A 16215-nucleotide genomic window follows, 5' to 3' on the forward strand; every position below is an offset into this window, starting at 1 on the left:
GGCTATTTTTTTTGTCTTTGTCTTAACGGCCCATAAAACTCGTACATCGGCGGCCCATTCGTTTTGTCCATCCTTCCGCCAAAGCGCACATTTTCGTTTACTCACCAACCGCCTGCCGGTGTGTAACGTTAATCTCCTCATGTGAAAAAGACGCCTCACAAGACTGACTAAACCCTAAACCAGTTGTTGTTTTTTCGCAAAAGCCGGTATTGTCCGCTGTCAAGGCATCGCGAGTTCATGTTTTACAGCAGAAACAGACAAGCACTCGCACCCTTGTTGGTGAACACAACACGATAAGTCCGTTTTAGCGACTCAGCGCGCAGTATTCAGGTCAAATGTCACTTTGAAAAGACAGGCTGGCTAAGAGGAGTTTCGTCAAAGCTGACTAAAAGTGATCGAGGATGGATAATTTCAATGAATGAACTCGTGATATCTTCTTCAGGGCGTAAAAGGAAAATAAAACCTGAAACATTTTCACGGAACCTTACTAAAGCAGCTCGTTTAGTGGTGAGGGAAAAGCTCTCTGTACTGCGTGTACGTTTTTTTGCCGTCAAATTGAAGTAGTGACTCAACTCAGGAAACCTTCTGTTGAGCTTCCATACGTTAATGCTGACGAGGTAGCAGCTAACGTTAATACACTTTATACAGCCATAGCTGTCATATAGCCTGTTTTACAGACGTCCTAACTGCAATGTCTAACGTTACCCTGGATAATAAGATATTTGAGCCGTGAAAGTGTAACGTTTGGCCTGCAACGGTTTGAATTGTAATAAGCGTTTTAGATTCGTGACCATTAAAAAGTGCGAAGAAGTTTGTTTCTCAGATTTTCTCAATGCAGGTGAGTTATATGTTTAGTATCCAGTTAATAAAGAGTACAGTAATAGTATTTTGTTTTGTGAATAACATGTTGTTGATGCTATGGTGTAGTCCAGCAAAAGTTTCTGATACCAGAGAACACAACACTGAAAGTCACAGATGACCAGGGCATAGAGGTGGATGAGGATTTCTTTCCAGAACTTGCAACGACCATGTGTGTTTTTTCATCCACACTGGTGATGGTAGGACATTTAAGACTGTTTGTTTTGTTTTATAGATATTTCACGAGTTCACACTTACATATAATTTGAAGGGGTAAAGTTTAATGCGTATTTGGCGTGCTGTCCGGAGGGAGGGCTCCGAGCTCGGAGTTCGGCCCGAACCCAGAGTACTCCCCCCGTATGTAAGTGTTTAGGACTAGAAGTGTGGAGAAGGGGTGGTGGAGGGATGCTGCAAAAAACTGTCAATGGAATGAGGTGAGACTGCTGAGTATATATACCTCTTACCATGATTGCTGAGTGCTCTCCACTTGTGTTAATTATCTGAACGTGCTCCTCCCGAACCTTGTTAATAAAACATCATTTCACGAGTTCACACTTACATATAATTTGAAGGGGTAAAGTTTAATGCGTATTTGGCGCATTAAGTTGGTCTCACTGCTTCCGCAGTGAGACCAACTGCTCGCTGGATGAAGGAGAAAACGTAAGTGCTCTACCGGGAAGGTTCTCACTCCGTCCACAGGGAGACCATGCTCGCTGGACGGAAAGAGGAAACAGGAAAATGAGTGCTTGCCCAGGAGATTTTCTCACACTGCATCGCTGGATGAAAGAGAAAACGTAAGTGCTCTACTGGGAGAGTTCTCACTCCGTCCGCTGTGAGACTAGTGCTCGCTGGACGGAAAGGAAACAGGAAAATGAGTGCTTGCCCAGGAGATTTTCTCACACTGCATCGCTGGATGAAGAGAAAACGTAAGTGCTCTACTGGGAAAGTTCTCACTCCGTCCGCTGTGAGACCAATGCTCGCTGGACAGAAAGAGGAGACAGGAAAATGAGTGCTTGCCCAGGAGATTTTCTCACACTGCATCGCTGGATGAAAGAGAAAACGTAAGTGCTCTACTGGGAGAGTTCTCACTCCGACCGCTGTGAGACTAGTGCTCGCTGGACGGAAAGGAAACAGGAAAATGAGTGCTTGCCCAGGAGATTTTCTCACACTGCATCGCTGGATGAAGAGAAAACGTAAGTGCTCTACTGGGAAAGTTCTCACTCCGTCCGCTGTGAGACCAATGCTCGCTGGACAGAAAGAGGAGACAGGAAAGAGGAGTTTTTTTTTTTTGTTTTTTTTTATTCGATGAGGGTTTGGTGAGCTTTTTTAATGTTGAACCGGTTGGTCCTGATGTAGCTTTGGAAAGCATCGGAGGACCATCTACCAAGGGCTTGAATCTGCTGTTGGGAGAGGCCTTTTTGGGCTGCTGAAGTTGCTGCCCCGATGCGGAATGAGTGACTTGAAAAATTCTTTGCTGGAATGCCTGACTGTTGGAGAACAGATTTGAGGTGTTTCTGAAACCAAAAACGTGTCACGGGTTTTTTGGATTCGTCTAGAAACAGGGGTTCCAGGGGAGATTTAGCCTGGGAACTTCTCCATTGCAGATAAGCCAGAATTGACTGGTATGGTTGGATTGGCGAAGCGAGGTTAAAAATGTAGATGAAATGACCTTTTTTGGTTTGGTCAGTTTTGCTTTGTTTAATCAGATATGAAATGGTTTCGCCGTCTAGTACTGATAAGTCTGAGATGGTGGGGTGGATTTTTTGGGTCGAATTTAGAAGTAATGGCGAGTTCCGAGCATCTGAGAAAACCAGAAAAGGCTAGGATAAACATAGCATCGAGTGTGCGAGCGGAACCGAGGGGCTGGTAGCCTGTACGGATGGCCTGAATACATTTGGTGAGAATGTCTAGCGTTATGGGTTGTCTAGCGTCGGGGCGGGTGGGCTGGGATCTTTGAATCCCTTTAATCAGGAGGGAGGTTTGTGAATTGTTTATCTCCGTGGAAGGAGCGCCGTACATCAATTTATGGAAAAACTGGATGCCGCTCAAATAACCTTTGATGGACCCGACTTGTAGACCCTTAATGATGTTAAGGTAGGAGATAAAAGAGGTGATTGAAAGAAGAAAAAAATCAGGGAAAGGCAAGTTATAAGAGACATGGAATGTTTTGAAACATCTCCAAGCAGTAACGTCGGATTGAAGGGTCCTGGGAGATACTGCTTGGAGGATAGTGTCGAGTGATGCTTCCAGCAGAGTATTTAACGGGTGGGTTACGGGAATATTAGTTCTGAATAGCGAGGAACTGGAGTTGGGAATTGATCCGCCTCTGCATCCTGAATCTCTGAAACAGAAAACGAGACAAAGAGTGCAATGCACTGTTGCGTCATTGTCGCAATGCATTAAAACGCTACAAGCGGCCCATTCTTTCCCCCACAGGAAAGCTGCTACTACGAGAGGGTAAAGCTCAAATAGAGCTGAGGATTGAGATATGTCCTGGAGCTGTGGTGGCCATGGAGCTGTGGTGGCCACGGAGCCGCGAACCAACGACCTTGATAAAATCCCCCGAACCCTATTGAGGGGGCGGCGTCTGTGAACAATTGGATGTCGGTGGGGAATGAAACAAGGTTGTTGTAGAAAAAGGATAGGCCATTCCACTGTTTTAGAAATGTTAACCATAGCCTGAGTTCGTCGCGACATGCTTGAGTTATGGAAATGCGGTCTTCTAGCGAGTGGACGGAGGACGCGAGTGAGAGGAGATGCGAGATGAAGGGGCGGCCCTGTGGGATAATACGCATTGCGAAGTTTAGATGTCCGAGCAGGGACAGGAATTCGCGTTTTGAAAAATTAGATTTTACAAGGAAAGTAGAAGAGACGAGGATTATTCGGTCGATTTTTTCTTTGGGGAGGGATGCTTGGAATTTGTCTGAATCCAAATTAATTCCTAGGAACTCGATAGATGTTGCAGGGCCCATGGTTTTTTCCTGTGCGATAGGAATTCCTAGCTCAGAGAAAACGTTTTGTACCGTGAGGAGGTGCGCGGCTGGGATAGCATCGGGAGGCGAGATTATTAGAAAATTATCTAGTAGGTGAATGAGGTAAGGAATGGCGTAGTTGTTCGACAAGATCCAGCAAACGGCTTCTGATAGTATGTCAAATATTTTCAGGCTGCTTTTGCATCCGAATGTTAGACGTACTGCGAAATAATATTTTCCAAGCCAGCGCACTCCAAATAGGTGCCATGAACCTGGATGGATAGGCATTATTTTGAAAGCAGATGTGACGTCAAGTTTTGCGAGCCAAGCACCCCGACCTGCGATTTTGATCATGTCTATAGCCTGATCTATGTCGTGGTATTTGAGCGAAAATTCACCGAGAGGGATCAAGCTATTTATGCTTGGGAATGGGGAATTATGCGGGGCTGACAGGTCGATTATTAGACGTTTTTTTGCCCGAGAATTTCCTTGTAGCCACTCCGATGGGGCTGATACGAAACAGTTTAAATGGAGGATTGTCAAACGGACCGATCATGAAGCCTGACTCAACTTCTTATTTGATCAGTTTATCTACAACTTCAGATTCTAAAAGGGCGGATTGGAGATTATTACATATGATGTTTTGGGAAAGCGGGCATTCTAAGCCGGGTTTAAAGCCGTTCTTTAAACCTGACAGCAGATAATCAGTAAATTCGGCATCCGGGTGATGAGCTAGTTCGAAGTGCATGCGCGAAACATTCATAGGAGTCTCCCAATAATTTTTTGATTTTTTATTCACAGACTTAAAGACTGGACATACAATGCGAGCATGGGCGCCGCCACAAAAGCTGCAGATGTGCATAAACCGGCAGCGCGGTCTTTGACATTTACCCGCGTTGAAATGGTTACAAGGCTGCCTGCTTTCATCAAAAGCAGAGTCCTGTATTGCACTGGTGGTTGCAGCACGTGGTACATAGCTGGTGGATTTAGCGTTGCTTGTTCCCGGGTAGGGAAGAGAGGAAGGGTTAACCTGCGGGCACGACGCAGTCGTGTGCGCTACTGACCTGCAGACCGCGCAAGTGATGTTCTTGCAACCTAGAAACACCCTGCTGTGGAGATCCTGGTCGAGAGCGCCCCAGTATGTGCACTGGTTCCACTGTGCGACTCTCACGGCACTTTTGGCTGAAAAAAGTTTGTGGTAAGTGTAGAAATGGCCGCCCCCCTAGGACAGCGCGAGTTCGGCTATGATTGCTTGGTAATCATTCAGTTCACGCCGCCTGTGGGGGAAAGCTGAACAGATTATTTCAGTGTAACGGGAAAAAGCAATTGGAAATTCGGAAAATGAAAGAACGCGAGATGAGTGAGTGTTTGTGTTTTTCAGGGTGACCGAGAAATCCCCGCAATCTATTTGGCGGTCAGGTTCGGCTGAGGGGAGTAGAGAGAGAAGAGAAGAAAGGTCTACGTCCGCACCTGAGAGGATTTGTGCGCGGATGCTTTGGGATACTGGTGGTGGTTCCATGGCGACTGCGTTGGATGGCACGGGCATCGGTGTTGCTGTGAACAAAGAATAAGGTGATTTTTGTTGTAACATAGAGCTGGGAAGGGTATAAGCCGGGTCTGCGAATGTCGGCGGCGGCCTCACGCTTGGATGACCTGCTGTGACTTGAAAAGGAAAGTTAGTTGCATGATATAAAGGAATTGAAGGATTATGTGCTGAAATATGGGCTTGAGCTGTAATCGGAGGCAGGCCCGTGCTTGTCTGAGCTACTGGAGCTGCAGGCCACTGAAAGTGGGCGGGGTTGTAACCTGTTGTATGAGACTGTTGAAATGGTTGCGCCTGCGCTGCTAGCGGCGATAGCCTCGCGCTAGTGTCTGCGACAGGAGCTGAAGGCCACTGAAAAGGGTTATAAACAGCAGGAGTAAAAAACTGAGTGGTTGTAGGGAGGCCGCTGGGCCCGGCTATATGCTGCGCTGTGGCAGCAGAAGCCATGGTGGAGGGCTGGGCCTCATCGAGAGGTGGGAGTGCCATGGCGGAATCTGGTGCGCGGCCCAGGCTCGCTGAAGGCCTGTTGCTGGGTCATTATACGAAAACGTGCCATTTTGTGTCCCTCAGGAAAAAAAAGCTCTGTAAATCTTAATAAACCATAAAATAAATTCAATATTTTATAATTTAGTTTCCATAATATGTATCATAATATAAGAATAAATTAATTTCTGTTTCTTTTGTTTTTAAAGGATTTTAAATCACATTTTTGTGCAAAGCATCTTGCAGAAATGTTGAAAATGGCCTGTCCCTCAGTATGATTTTTCTACTTCTACTTGCTATCGAGGCCATAAAAGTCAAACTATCATAAAAAAAACATATACTTGTATAAAGCCTTAAGTGTCAGTTCATTAGTCATGAATGGATTTTATTCTTAACATGTGTCAAATAAAAAAAAAACACACAATTTAGTCGGGTCCCTAGGTTCTCGTCAACCCTGTTACTTTTTATGAAAACACCTCTTTAAAGATAATGGACTGTTCCCAAAGTTGCATCAGTTCTAGGAAGTGACATCATCTGCCTTTCATGATGTTGATGGTAGAAGACAAGTAAGTGTTCTCTTCTTTTAATGAATTTTCTTTGAGTTTATGTAATGTCTGAAAGACAGGGACACGCTCATTGTGTCAGCCCTGTTACCAGAAAAGCATACGTTAAAAAGTTATTTGTACATATTTAAAAATGTACATATATAACAACATTTAAGCCTTTCATTAAGGCACATAATGTGGTGTCATTACCTATACCTCATGGCTAATAATGGCCACCAATAACATTTTTCGTCAACCCTGTTACCGTCAACCCTGTTACCATTCCAGGATAACAGGGTTGACGAAAGTATGGTTTTGCGTGTCTTACCCATGTTGTATACCCAAGAAGGGTTAAATCAAGGGCAACTGGACTTGGTACTTTCATATTTGAAGATGTTTTGTCTCTCATCCAAGGAGTTTCTTCAGTTCTAAATGACTGATGGGGAGTGCCAGGTATTTAACCTCTGTGGGGTTGTCACCCCTGAGCCAACCCTTCTTGGATAACTGTGACCTGGATGACTGAGAATTTTCACAGACGTACTTTTCTTACTAATAGTATTTACATAATATACAGTGGGGAGAACAAGTATTTGATACACTGCCGATTTTGCAGGTTTTCCCACTTACAAAGCATGTAGAAGTCTGTAATTGTACTCTTCAACTGTGAGTGACGGAATCTAAAACAAAAATCCAGAAAATCACATTGTATGATTTTTAAGTAGTTTATTTGCATTTTATTGCATGACATAAGTATTTGACACATCAGAAAAGCAGAACTTAATTTTTGATACAGAAACCTTTGTTTGCAATTACAGAGATCAAACGTTTCCTGTAGTTCTTGACCAGGTTTGCACACACTGCAGGATTCTGGCCCACTCCTCCATACAGACCTTCTCCAGATCCTTCAGGTGTCGGGGCTGTCGCTGGGCAATACGGACTTTCAGCTCCCTCCAAAGATTTTCTATTGGGTTCAGGTCTGGAGACTGGCTAGACCACTCCAGGACCTTGAGATGCTTCTTACGGAGCCACTCCTTAGGTGCCCTGGCTATGTGTTTCGGGTCATTGTCATGCTGGAAGACCCAACTACGACCCATCTTCAATGCTCTTACTGAGGGAAGGAGGTTGTTGGCCAAGATCTCGCGAGACATGGCCCCATCCATCCTCCCCTAAATACGTTGCAGTCGTCCTGTCCCCTTTGCAGAAAAGCATCCCCAAAGAATGATGTTTCCATCTCCATGCTTCATGGTTGGGATGGTGTTCTTGGGGTTGTACTCATCCTTCTTCTTCCTCCAAGCACGGCGGGTGGAGTTTAGACCAAAAAGCTATATTTTTGTCTCATCAGACCACATGACCTTCTCCCATTCCTCCTCTGGATAATCCAGATGGTCATTGGCAAACTTCAGACGGGCCTGGACATGCGCTGGCTTGAGCAGGGGGACCTTGCGTGCGCTGCAGGATGTTAATCCATGATGGCGTATTGTGTTACTAATGGTTTTCTTTGAGACTGTGGTCCCAGCTCTCTTCAGGTCATTGACCAGGTCCTGCCGTGTAGTTCTGGGCTGATCCCTCACCTTCCTCATGATCATTGATGCCCCACGAGGTGAGATCTTGCATGGTGCCCCACACCGAGGGAGATTGACCGTCATCTTGAACTTCTTCCATTTTCTAATAATTGCGCCAACAGTTGTTGCCTTCTCACCAAGCTGCTTGCCTATTGTCCTGTAGCCCATCCCAGCCTTGTGCAGGTCTACAGTTTTATTCCTGATGTCCTTACACAGTAGGGTTGTGCCGATGGACGATATCATCGTCCATCGTGATGGCTGACCGACATCACGATGGTGAGCCACCATCGTGATGCCACGCCCCCCACCCTGTCAGACCAGCCCAGTCTCACGGCAGTTCGTGTTCGTGTGTACACCAGTGATTGGGAACCTGGCTCGCGAGCCACACCTGGCTCTTAGGCAAAAATCATGTGGCTCGCAAGGTCTCTCACCCTTTACCAACAAACGATAAAAAAATTAAGACGTGCGTGTTCAGTGCTGTTCGCGAGTGTCACGAGTCACCACAGCAATCAACTGACCACTTATGTTTCTGTGGTAACCTAACAGTTACAGCTCCTGCACTGGGATTCAAGCAGCTGCTGCTTGTTTAAGGTGATGGCGAAAATCATTTTAGAATAGCAGCGAAAATGTAAAAGTAGGCTATATAAACTGTAATATATCCTTTTATTGAAACGGGTGCTTTGCTTTTCAAAGAGACATTTCGAAACATTTCACCCACTGGCCGCTGGTACTTTCACTTTTGCCGCAGAGACCCTTTATGTCCTATAAATGTGTCGTATTGTTGATAATCCGCGCAGATTTCAGTTGACTTCAGTTAAGTTATTAATAATAAAACATGAATGAATGAGAAAGGAAGTGATCATTAGTGGTTTTTGCTTATTCTGTTAAGGCCAAACATGTTCAATTGGTCATTTAATTGTAATGTAATGTTAACTTTTTAATAAAACAATTGGTTTACATTTACATCCGCAGAATCATCATCATTTTTCATCATTTTTATGCTAAAATATCTCAGTAGCGCTGTCTCCAAAATATGCTGATTAGTCATGTTGAATTAAATGTTTATGAATGTCCAATTAAGACTCCATTACACCCATAACTGTAACTCAAACAAGCAGTATAACCAATACGGTAACTGTTGTCAACCCTGTTACTGATGTGTCAACCCTGTTACTTGTATAATATTCTAATATCATTTAAAAAATGAAAATAAAAATGTAATCAACTAATTGTAAATGTTTAGTAAGAGAGGCTAATAATCCATTCAAAATTGAATTGAGGTGTTTTATTTTTGTTTCCATATATTTTTCTTAAAACAGAAGATGCTGGGAGAGTGTCATTTGGAAATGAACGTATTCATCCACTAAAAACAATAAAACTTTCAATATTCTCAATTCACAAACACTCTTAATGTAACAAGGGGGGGGGTTATCTTTCACAGAATATCAGATTTGTTCTATATATGTATTTAAAACCTTTTCAAAAAGTAATGAATATGTCGGTAACAGGGTTGACCAAACACACGCATTTACGTTGGTTATATGAAAAAAAAAAAAAAAAAAGATAGCCTGAGATGGCACGGTACATTTTCCTGAGAGGTAAGGATCTACTTCATCCCAAAAGGGGCTTAAAGATTTTCAAAACAGTACTTTGAAAATCAAACTTTAAAAGTGGGAAATGGCACGTTTTCGTATAATGACCCTGCTGCGTCTTGATGGGCGAAGCGATCCGGATCCTGTGCGGGAAGACGACAGTAGTGACTGGGCAGGCGATTTTTGGGCCCTGCGGGCTTTGCTCTGCCTGTGGGTCGTCTTGGGCGTTGACTGTAAGGAAACGTACAGATCATACAGTTCCGCCTTTGACATTTGTCGCGAAACCTGTATGTTTGAATTCCCCAGTGCTTGTTTTAGTCCAGCTACGGTCCATTTCCCGATAGGTGGGATCGTCGGGACTGCCGAGCGGTAGGAGGAAGCTGGAGAAGAAGAAGGTTGTCTTGCCGGGGGCGGCGAAGACTGGTCTTGGCGTCTTGTTGAGCTCCGGGTTGTTCGGGCTGGTGTATGGCCGCGAGGAGAAGCCGGGGGCTCAAGTGCGGCGACCGGCGTAGGAGGGATGACCGTGGGACCGGCGAAGTGCGGAGGTGCATCCTTGGTGATGTTTATGTCTTCGTCGGAAGAGGAGTTTGTATCGCTTGCAAATAAACACCAGTTTGCAGTAGCATTTCATTGGGAATGCTTGTCTTTAAAAGCAGTTGAGTCTGGTCCAGTCAAAATGTGTTCACTTGAGACACTTGAATTTTCAGAAGATTTAACTGCATATCTCCAAGCTGAATTACAAGCCACTGTCAATCTGACAAAGTGGGTAAAATGTTGTGGTGTTGTGTATCGTGTTGGACTCTTTGTTTGCACAGGTACTGATGAAAACATGCCACTTTTCAGCAAAATAACCGCACTCATTTTACACAATGGTAAATTATTTTTTGTTTTGATTGAGCATAAAACGTGTTTCCATGATCACTTCCATGCTTTTCAAGTGAGCGAAACCCTACCAAGGAAGATAGTGGTTATAGAAAAGGAGAGATTAAGGCATTTCAAGTCTTTTGATGCCCAAATGTCATACGGGTGTGATTCGCAATTTTATATTGTATCAGACGGTTGTATTTTCTGATTTCTTATTTAGATGAGTTCACTGTGAAGTTGTTCATTGTTACTTCATCTGATGTATACGTGTCTACCTCAGGTTACACAATCCTACTGTAACAACATGTTTTTTTTTATATAATCCTGCAGTCTTGATTTTATATAATGAAGTGATGTGTTGTTGACATTGTTTTATACAATTTAATTTTTTTTTAGTTGGCACTCTGTTAGCTGCATTAATGTAAATGTTTTGCTGTTAGATTTTACAGTATTTTATGACAGATATTATTTTAAAGTGTGTCCATACATGGAATTTTTAAACCAAATGTATGAATTTGATCAAATAAAAGCACTGAGTTGAGAGTATGGCGTTCAGTATATCATTTTCACATAAAACATTATATTATGTTAAATAAATGTTAACTCTAAGAAGTGTTAAATTCAATATTTTTAAGTGTTGATTTTTAACACTGTTAAGGAGTTCATATTATGAATAACTTAATTTTAGAGTTACAATTACTCTCCGTATGATTTGTATTTTAACTCCAGAAAGAGTTCTATTTTAAATCTGAAAAAGTGTTACAAATTCAACTCCAAGAGCGGAGTTATTGTAACTCTAGTCTTATTGTAACTCTGCGGTGGAGTCTATTTGATGGTCACGCATGTACACTCAAACTGAGTTGATTTTAACTCGCAAAGGAGTTTATTCCAAAGACCAGAATTTGCTGTGTGGGTTCAAGCACTGAAGCAGCTGTAACATTATTATATTTGCAGTGTTTTATCAATTATTATTTTCCTGCTCTAAACATCCCTGGGCGTCAGAGACTGTAAGGCATAAAGATCTTAAGCTTGGAAATATATAAAAAAAACCGTCTCTGATCCATTTACTCGAAACTCATCAAAAATCCCCTCAAACATCAAAACACTGTGAAGATATTAAATGATAATTTTTATGTGTTGATCTATATCTGCTGTACGTCACATGATCAATCCCAACGAATCCTGATATTCATCTTCCATGGGTCAAATAATATATAATCTTCAAATATCACCGGCAGCAGCCAATGAAATCACAGCAGCCAATAAGGTCAATTCATAATGTCTGACTGTTATGAAAATTGACATATTTGTGTTAAAATGAGGCGGTGTATCAAATCTTGTGAGATTCAGCCACATGGTGGCGCTATAATAAGCAACATTACCTTTTTGCTAATAACTCTGTTTCCTAGTGAAGCTTCGAAACACAGCAAGCACTGAAAATTGATCAAAGAACAGATATTATACAGACATCTGATATTTAATCTTATTAGATGTTTAGTTCACTGCATCTGATGGATTATACTTTCATTATTACATGGCTTGGCTGAATTCCAATGTAGAATGCGGTCTGTTATTTCTTGATAACAGACCGATAACAGACCGCATGCAAAACAGCGCGTTGTTATGGACGCGGAACGGACTATTTTCTTTGGAGGAAGCAATACAATCGTTTTTAAAACAATAAACTCCTTTTTAAATCAATAATTTGTGTCAAATTAATTATTTATTTTGTAGGTAGCCATGTAATAAGCGGGATAATGTATAGAGAGGCGGTCATTATAGCGAATAACAAGCCCTTCAGGCTGTCAAGACCCCGACGCACTCGTTCAGCCTGTCGGGCTTGTTATTCGCTATAACGACCGCCTCTCTATACATTATCCCTTACATAAAACACTTGAAATGTGTTTGTAAAAGCTGTTTTAGTGCATGTTTGGCCTGAGTTCTTGCATTCCCACTGTTCTGACCAGCAGGAGTCGCCAGCGTGAGGCGATTCAAACGATTCGAAACACTGAATCATTTGTCCAGTTGATTCAGAGCTTTGTAAAGCTCAGCTTCTCCCATCACTAGTCGACTCCGAACTTCACAAAAGTACACAACAGGACATTCTGAGGACTGATGTTTGTTGAGCTTCAGTTTTAAAACACCAGCCGTTATATCAATGGGAATGACAGATGACGGCTGTAATATTAATGTTTTCAGCTCTAGGATAAGAAATCAATCGATCTCCTTTCTTACTCATATCTTCAATTAATGTATTACGTTCATTTGTATGTTTACTGCACTTTAAGACGATGTTTCCTCACATAAACCTCTGTTTAAACTATTCTAAGTCTTAATAACACACCTGTTGGAAATCTAACTTCTCTCCTGCATATTGGAAAGCACTGCTTTAAGTTCATGAGTGTTAATTAATTCCTAATTAGAAGTATTAATTCCTTCAGTAAAACCACAGAAGGGTCTTCCAGCAAGATGGCGAGCTAGCCGCACATGTTTTGCTGAGCTCTGGCAGAACTATTTCAGTTTATACTTGTGATTGCCGCCTTCTCATAAACCAGTATCAGAAACTCAGGTGACCAATTAAACACGTTACTATTGCGTTCAGTTGTTTCTTTGATACGCTCTAGATCGAACAAGTAAACTTTGATGGGAACATGGCGCATTCAGCAAACAGAGCCCAACATGTACCCATGGAAATGGATCACAGTTACGGCCGAGAGAACCCAAAGGAAAGACGACGGGATGCTTCTCACATTACTCCAACCAAAACTCTTCAAGAAAAGGTGAAGCCAGACGACTGCGAAATCTCCAGCTTTGCTGCAGACGATTAACTCCTTAACGGAGAGATTAGATTCTCAAGATAGAAAGCTGGAGGACATCGCAGACAAAATTAGACAAAACAGCACCATGGTCCTGGGATGAAATCTGTATGAGAAAAGCTAAGGGGGATATATTAGATCAAGAGCTAAGAGGATGGGAAAAGGGGAGAAAAACTCAGATTATTTCTGTAAGTTAGAAAAAAAGCGGCAAGAAAGAAACTCTGTTAAAACTTTAATTATTAATGGGGCAGAGTGTTCTAATCCACAAGTAATAGCTAAAGAAATGGCCAACTTTTATCAGGACTTATATTCTTCGTCCTCTTCAATATTAGACCCTCATTCCCTCATATAGATGTAGATGCAGAGTTAACAGTCGAAGAGCTGGCATTGGATAAATCACCTGGCCCAGACGCTGTTACATCTAATTTTTGGGACTTATTAAGGGAATTTATTTTTGCATCTTTTCAGGAAATTACTAAAATCTTGGTTTTGCCTAATTCAGTGAGACAAGGCCTAATCCCGCTTATTCCCAAACCAGGAAGAGACTCTAGATTGTTGGACAATTTATGACCTATAACTTTACTAAACTATGACTAACCCACATATATAATAATCGCTTGAAACTTGGTTTATCCAAAATTATTGAGGAGACACAAACTGGATTATTAGAGGCCGATCTATACGTAACTATATTTGACTGGTTTTGGACTTGCTGGAGTATAATCAAGAAACAGAGGATGATGGGGTCATTTCATCTTTAGACTTCTATAAAGCCTTTGATATGTTAGAACATTCATCTATTTACAGTATAAATGTTTGAAAATGTATGGGTTTGGTGAAAATCTGTGTAATGTTATTCAGTTATTCAGTTAATGTGAAATCATTACCATACATGAATGCCCTCTTAAAACTGCATATAATATTCTGATCGAGTCGAATGTCAGATATTTAGGCATAAACATTTCTAAGGATGAGGTCTTGATCATCAACGAGATTTGTCTCTCTTTGGAAGGATTTATTTAACTAAAAGAGGTGTATCTGTCCTGCGTCTTGTCTATCTTTCTCTAATAGAGCTGTTAAGGCCGTTCAGGGGTCCGATCTTCGTACGTTGCTTAAAACATCCGAGATCAAATGAGACATCCAAGATGATATCATCGTGCTACTCATGATCTGGCTAATTAGGTTCTTCGAACACACTTGCCGGATATGATTAGTATCGCTGGATTGAGTTATCTGAGATAATTGCGCATTCATGCGAAGTTTAAAAGGGGATCTGTATCGATAGTGGAAACATTGATCAGCAACGCTGCTATTGGCTGCTCAGCGTGGCCAAAGAGCGCGCACAGTTTTTCTCCTCAGTAGAGCAAGAACTAATAGTCGAAGTTTATTCTGAATTTTAATGTTTAATCAAAACGCCAGGGAACACCTCAAAGTCTGCAAGGAGAGAGGGCTGGCACAAAGTAGCAGACAATTTAAACCCGTTAGAAGTGGCCATCCCATACACAAAAGAAATATATTTGAAATATATTTTCAGAGTATGTTTTGGAATATATGCAAATATTTGAAATTGGCCCAATAAATATATTTCACACTTAACATCATATATTTTTGTTATATTTCAGAATATATTTCAATGTATTTTTTTCTGTATGGGTCCCGAAAAGTGTCAAAAATATATGTGGCATATATTCCAAATACATTGAAATATATTCTGAAATATAACAAAAATATATGATGTTAAGTGTGAAATATATTTATTGGGCCAATTTCAAATATTTGCATATATTCCAAAATATACTCTGAAAATATATTTCTTTTGTGTATGGGATGTTAGATGTTTTTATCACTAATTAGCCTATATTTTTGTATTTTAATAATTGCATAATTACTTTGTTCATTGTAATGTCAGAGTCACCACACTAGAACACGGGAACAAATAAAAGTGAAGTACAAAAATATTCTACATAATGGTAATTTTTTTGTTATATTATAGTCTCTTTTATAAAAGGCACTGTTAAATAAATGGTTGTCTGTTTATAAAAGCAACCAAGAAAAAGGCTGAGAAAAAAAGAAAGAAAAGATCTTAGTAGCCTACACTGTAAATCATGTTTGCTGCATTAAATTAAAGCCGTATAGTCATTTCAACTGTTAAATCTTGAGTAATGATGAATTGCTTTGACTTGTGAAAGTGAAAACTGATAAACTTATGTTAATGTAAAATATTTTGCCATGAGTTATTGATCACATTTTTCCAGAGTGTGGTTCATTGTAATGACATTGTGTTTTCCTCTTTTGTGCACTTTTACATAATACACCAACACTTGTATCTGTTCCCAAGAAAGTGGTGGCTGAAATATGTGCAGTAAGTGGACATTTTCTAACTTTCCAAAGGAAAGAAAGTATAAGACTTTGTAATGTCCATTTGTTTCCATTGCACTGGACAGTGAATAAACCCTCTCAGATAACTGTCATATGGAGGAACTAGCCTACCTGCAAGTGCATAAATAACTTTACTTAATTTATACTTGTATGCTTTATGGCTGCAATATAAGTTGCAGGATTCCACATCTACAGAAAGGCCTACAGAAGAGTCTGCACAGACAGAGGAGACATAGGCCTACAGGTGGGCAGTGAATAGCCAAGTTTTCCTTTTTATTTGTTGCATGAGGCATGTGATTGTTGTTAGATTTTTAGATGTTGATTTTTAATTATATTATTATACAATATTATTCTTTTTTTTGTCAAATGGGTTTTTTATTCAAACAACAAATGACATTGAAATAATTACAGGTTCCAGGATTAATTTTCTTATATGCAAAAAAATAAATAAAAATAAAAATAATAATAATAAAAAATAAAAATAAAAACAAATAAAACTATAACCAACACCCCATCCCCCGCCTGTTAATATATAATCCCGTGACATTAATACACAGCACTTAAGACAGCCTACAATACATTGCATTAAGGAGTAACATTC

At 41.0% G+C, this 16215-nt stretch overlaps 1 long non-coding RNA gene across 1 annotated transcript in view; it reads left to right on the forward strand.

The window, feature by feature from the left end:
• Window positions 1-15850, forward strand: part of LOC311081600 — a 444005-nt gene extending 428155 nt beyond the window's left edge. Inside the window, exons 2-3 of the long non-coding RNA XR_014605947.1 lie at window positions 15574-15597; window positions 15788-15850. This is a non-coding gene — a long non-coding RNA (uncharacterized lncRNA). The remainder of the gene's footprint in view (window positions 1-15573; window positions 15598-15787) is intronic.
• Window positions 15851-16215: the final 365 nt, after the last annotated feature.

This window comes from Abramis brama, assembly GCF_963993115.1.
Source record: "Abramis brama genome assembly, chromosome: 4".
NCBI classification, from domain to species: domain Eukaryota; kingdom Metazoa; phylum Chordata; class Actinopteri; order Cypriniformes; family Leuciscidae; genus Abramis; species Abramis brama.